At 37.3% G+C, this 6114-nt stretch overlaps 1 long non-coding RNA gene across 1 annotated transcript; it reads right to left on the reverse strand.

Annotated features, from left to right (window-relative positions):
• Nucleotides 1-466: 466 nt before the first annotated feature.
• On the reverse strand, nucleotides 467-4410 carry LOC127342479 (uncharacterized). The gene is made up of 4 exons (XR_007876678.2): nucleotides 4123-4410; nucleotides 3878-3948; nucleotides 2681-3630; nucleotides 467-790 (listed from the first exon to the last, which is right to left on the reverse strand). It is a non-coding gene; the product is annotated as an uncharacterized lncRNA (long non-coding RNA).
• Nucleotides 4411-6114: the final 1704 nt, after the last annotated feature.

A 6114-nucleotide genomic window follows, 5' to 3' on the forward strand; every position in this document is an offset into this window, starting at 1 on the left:
TCTATAGTCTGACTTCTCCATTGAAATGATGTTTATGACATGCTATCGGAGAGAATGTCACCGTCACTTCTCCCGTCGCCCTTGGGTATTGGGTATAGTATTGTTAATGGCTTTGGAAACTGCGGACGGTGAGCACCGCCTTAACCATGACCATGAATGGAATCTCACCGACATCCGCATGCCAAGTTATGAACATTGACATATACATAGAGAAACATTTGTGAATTAGGAGCCTGACTTGGCAAGCGTTCCCGGTCTTTGGTAAACGATTTGGCAATCACTATATTAATCGTGCATAAAAATATATAACTGACTAAGCTATAAACAAAGAGCACACATGACTTAGTCATTCCAAAATGAAATATAGAAACAGACGGTATCCTTGAATTCAATTCTTAAATGGTAATTAGAAAATGAAATGTAAATGAAAACGTTACACTCTTATGTTACAGATAGACACGTAACAATGTATTTGCGGTTGTGTTTTTAAAACTATTAATTTCTCATATGCATTGTATGTGGAGATGGAACAAATAGATACACTCAACTTATTGAAAAAAAATGATGGGTCTGGGTCACTTCTAAATACTGCAAGCCACAACTTTGCCCTGTTTACTTGCGTTTGGAGACATCCTGAGCTTTGTCCTGCTGCACCGACCTAAAACACCACAACAGGATCATCTATCGGGTTTTTATTGTACAACCCATATCCCTCTTTTACTAAGCATGCATCAGACACCATTTTTTGGAACAGTGGAACTGTCTGAGAAATTTCTTGACCTTGCAAGACCTGCAGGAACCCAATAGATTCACCAAAGCCTACAGATGGGTAGGAAAACAGAAGTTTCGAGGTGGAAGCCTGTAACTTTGTGTATTAGTAAGGAATATCGAACCATCTAAACGTTCAAATTATGAGGCCCCAGCTGGCTGAGGACAATATGTAACACGATGAGTTCCATAAGCCATTAATTTTTGACCTGGCAAGACCCTGGGGAGCTTACCAGCTACGTAGTCCGACGACCATTTAAAAATACGCTTTTGAGTGCTTATTGTAATAACCGATTTGTTGGTTTCTATTAAGAAATATAAAACTCTATACAACTAAAGTATATAAATATGCCAAAATGTACTAAATATCATATAGCTTTCTCCATTTCCACCTGTGAACAAATCACTTTTAGGTACCTTCTTTTATTTGTGAGATAATATGGGATATATTTCTCATCTGACAATGTTGAGGGCGGCTTGAATTTTGCTAAGTCATACTGATGCTAAACTATTTAATTGGAATTCACTAAAAAAGAATATTCAGAGTATTCTTAAGCAATAGAAGTTTGATTATTATGAAAATTATTGACTTGAGGCAGTGGAAATAAAACCCAGAAGTTGCACTGTTTAGTACAGCCTCTTGTCTCTAGCTAGCTGTGGAGCTCCCCCACAAATATATAGAGCATGTAGCAATTGGTACTAAAATAAACTCATTTTCTTTAGTCCACCCAAATATATTGTTTGCTACTGATCTACAAACTCTAGCAACAAACTAATCTGCATAGACAGAGAACTTGTTCACACCTATGTATGTGAATGCAGAACTCGTAATGGTATAACTGGTTATATTAAGTTGAACAACCTTTTTAAAATTTCTATTTATTTTACTCAAGTTCATTTTTCATCTAGAGCCAGCCTATTTGCCCCAAGCTTGTGGTCGACATACCACTTTCCTATGCCCATAAGATATATTGATGCCGGTAAAGGTTGAGGGAAATATTTGTAGATATATGGAGCAGAGGACAAACCTGATGAAATTCAGAAACTTAAGTAAATCCAAATGACTAATTACTTCGGCTGCCTACCTCTACATAGTTTCCTTGTCAGGCACCTGAAATTTTCCAGTGGCCGGCAAACAAGTAACTTTTTTTTAGTTCAAAAGAGTGTAACAAATAGAATGTCAGGTAATGTTTGACCTTGATTTCCATATGATGCAGCAATCCATGCATTGTTCATAAATAAAATAATACGGCAACTAAATCTGAAATTAATGAGCGCGCTACCATGGTAAAGGAAAAAAAAAGGTAATGGGTTGCTTCATATTCAAGGCTGTTATTGATTTGAGCTGCATTTTTATTATTACGGTCTCAGTGTGTGTCACATCTACTAATTAGGCCTCGTTTTGGTGCTCTGCAAATAAAGAATGATGGAAATTAAATGGAATTTTGGCAACTTCCGTTCCGAGCAGAAAATGAAACATACTAAATTTAACGGATGGCATAACTACAACAGTACCTATACAAATGGTTCTATTGTGTGAGATAGAAATCTTAAGCAGAAGAAGCACAGTCAGCTACTCTGAAAGCAGTTGTTGACACCACCAGAAAAAGAGATGTTGGCAGCACATGATGTTAGTTCAGGATAATATAATGTCCCCAAGAGGAATACAGAAATGGCGACTGACCAGCTCAATGCTCACGAGTCAATAAAATAGAAACACTAACAAAAACAATTAAGATCCATCAAGTGGTTCAAACAAACTCATACCAAGCTACTACATGGTTGGTGCAAACTGATTTCTAAAGGCCAATCAAATATGGCAATGATGCATGGAAGTATCTCGCCACCAAGAAAGGTCAGTTTTGATGCCATTCATAAACTTCGAGAGAATGGAGTGATAACAATAGAATACCTTGGTTTGCTTGAAATACTTCTTTGTTTCTCACTATTTTCTTTGTTTCTGAAGTCTGACATCACAACCAATTAAGAGAGGTGCCTGAAACGTGAACGGGAAGAGCACTTGCTAGTCAGCACAACATGATAATAACAGAAAATGCACCTCACCCAATCAGTTTGTGTATTACCTGATATAGTATGTAATGTGTGCATGTATGAAAAATATGAAAATAACACAACATAACTTTGGAATCAAGGGAGCGTCCATCCCTTATTCATTCTCCCGGCTCATTGTCAGAAAAGGCCATAGCCAGCTAAAATTAGGATTTGAGCTGGCAATTACCTTATTTTTTTTATTAAAATCCCGTTGTTCAAATTCTAGGCTCACCACTGGCTTTCTTGACACAGTTGCTAATTCTACAAGGTAATCTGAATCCTTATGAAGAAGCACAAAACTTGTTCGTTTATGCACTGACTACTTTCTGGTACTAAAAAGTATTGTCAGTCATAGATGTCTCAAGTCAAGTAATTGGTCTCAAATCATAGACTACTTCTCTCTCAGACACCTTCATCAGTTGTTAAACCCCTGGACCTAGGTGCGCTTTTACAGGCTCCATATTCATGTGTTGAATTCTGTGCTCGAAGAATTCCTTTCATTATGTCTGAATATCCTCTCCCATTTTCTTCAGCGATTTAAGCAATGTTATTGGTTTGTCTGTCAAGAAAGCCTTGTAGTTCCGGGACTCGCCTCCTCGTGTTCAGGCTGAAGCTGTGCTAGAATCGGACTTCGAGGCTGTGTCGAACCAGGTACCTACATGCAAACCAATGGCTTTATGTTAGGTTGGTTTACCTGTAGTTGATGATCTGAATACTCCACCTGCCTCAACAACCACAGCTCCAATAGATAATAAGAGCATGCTTCTATCCAATAGATGGTAAGAGCTCTGCTTGGTGTGCCTTGGTGTCCTATACTAATGAAAGATGGTTAGGATGCGGGTAGCTAGTTCGACACAACCTCGGAGTTCAACATAGAAAATACAAACACACCCAAAAATAGAGGCAACGACATATGCAAGCTACTGTATTAGGACCTAAAAAAATGCAAAACACAAACTTGATAACTGAGTGTATAATACATTTGAAGTTGCAATAACCAGAATCTATCTATTTTTTTTGCCAAAACAACTATATGTAGATCATAAACCTGCCTCACCTGATATACACACTAATGTTTTGATCTTTCTCTCAAATATCCAAAAGGCTCATGTTCTCATAACCCTGAACCTGAAACATGAAACATCATGAGGTAAAACTGTATAGATAACTGATGTTGCAAGCTGATGAAGAGAGATGAGTTTAGAAGCTCCTCTTGAGAAAATATTCATAGGTATATACATGAAGACATTTGGGAAAAGCCAGCCCAATCTGTAGCGAGTACAAAATTCATAATGTAGGTACCTGATGGTGATGCGACCACCATAACTGGAGCGGTGGCCGAAGATGCCACGGAGCGGGACCTGGTCAGGTAACTCCTCAACACGTGCGACTGAAATCCACAAACAAAATCAAATCTCACGCATCAGAATTAAAAAGAGTACCGCAGTGGAGTAATAAAAACTGAACAACCATATGCATTGGAACATAGGTGTTGAAATTATATCACATCTGGTAGAGGAGAAGGGTGGGGGGCAATTTGATATGACACTACAATACAATGAACTTTCCATTGCAATTTACACAATCAAGTATCAGGAAGAATGGGTGCATGAGGATGAGGTGCTTCATAAATAAAATGGTAATTCATCTGAAATGAGGAGATTCCTTCCCATCCTAATCTCACTTTTTTGTACCAACCTGTATTTGACAATAAGAACAATAGTGTGCTATTTTAAAACGCTCTCTGAAACAACCCATGCACGAGCTGTTTTAATTGTTTTACCCTGTTATAAATAGATAAATTTGAGTATGAAAAACTCATAGACTAATATTATTTGTGTACAGACTAAGAATCAGGGAGCAAATTTTAATGATAAATTTTATTGGGGGCATCATAAATAAAAGGAAGCAGTATTTGGATATTTCATTGATAGAAAGCATGGTCAGCCCGAGAATAAAGGCTCTAAACTCAAAGCACATTATGGGTTTGGTTATATCTAAATCAGAGAGGAAATCTATTCTTCAGTCAACTGTGCCTTATCATTGTCTTGATGGAGAAACCGGCATACGCCTGGTACCAGACTATATGGCACAAGCATAGTAATAACAGTTCTTAGCAGCAAGTTAGATTACATGTTCTTGCATCATTTAAAACATCAAGGCCAACTGCATTCATTGTTTACTCACATAAGAAAACTTTCTTATATAAACAAAATGCATCACATTAATATGAAAAAATAATCAAATAGATAAAAAAGAATTAATCAAAGAAACTTGGCTCGCCTGTTAAACGTGTTGCAGTTCAGTTTTGATATTTTCTTCAAAACTAAAACACATGCCTCATCTTATTTCCTCCTTAGTACAAAATCCTACCCCTGAAACATCCAACAAGAAAAAAATGCACATATAGTTCAGCCTTCAAATAACATGAATTAAGATAATTAAGGGAGAGACAAATATAAGATATCTCTTTCATTAAGGCCATCAAATGTGAGTATATGCACAAGCCACTAAAAATAAGCCGAGAAGCCCAAAATATAAAGCTGGGAGAAGTCAAACTGCAGGAACAAATGCAAAGTACCAACTCCAGCAGAGCTACATGGCGGAATGGGAAGGGGTTGAAGGAACCTCAACTCGCCTCCATGCTCGCCCTGTACGAAGCGGGACGAAATGCATGTGCGAAATACATGTCATACTCTGGATTCAATACAACCATCAAGACTATACCTTTCATAAAATGCAGGTTGTTCCTAGGTAAAATCTGGTCTCTGTTTTCTGCTCCACATCTCCATAGCAGCATATGCTTCCGCCACTTTCTCACATAGCAAGCACCTACTGGCAAGATATGAGGAACTCTCATTTATATGCACTCTCTTAATTTTGTTAAAGAACGAAATAATAACAAAACATATGAGAGAACATGATTAACTACATGTTGCCAGAGTTGGAAAAATCACTGCTCAAATAGAATATATGCCTCTGACTTGAAAATATATGCCAGAGATAGAAAAATCACTGCACCAATATTCTAAACGAAATCTTGCCAACAATAAAAGTTATAACATCAGCAAAACATCCTACCGAGTTTTCATGTTTAGCTCATAATTTAATTCAAATGTTAAAAATGCCTAAAGTTGCACAAAAGATCACTCCATGCAACAAAAAATCAGTTCTGGACATTGCACTAAACTTACCGCTGCAAGCAAACCGTCCAACCAAACTGCACAATAGATACTCAATGGAAAACCTGAAACATATTCTACAACTTATATTTAAGAATAATTTGAAATTATG

Source organism: Lolium perenne, chromosome 3 (assembly GCF_019359855.2).
Source record: "Lolium perenne isolate Kyuss_39 chromosome 3, Kyuss_2.0, whole genome shotgun sequence".
Lineage (NCBI taxonomy): Eukaryota > Viridiplantae > Streptophyta > Magnoliopsida > Poales > Poaceae > Lolium > Lolium perenne.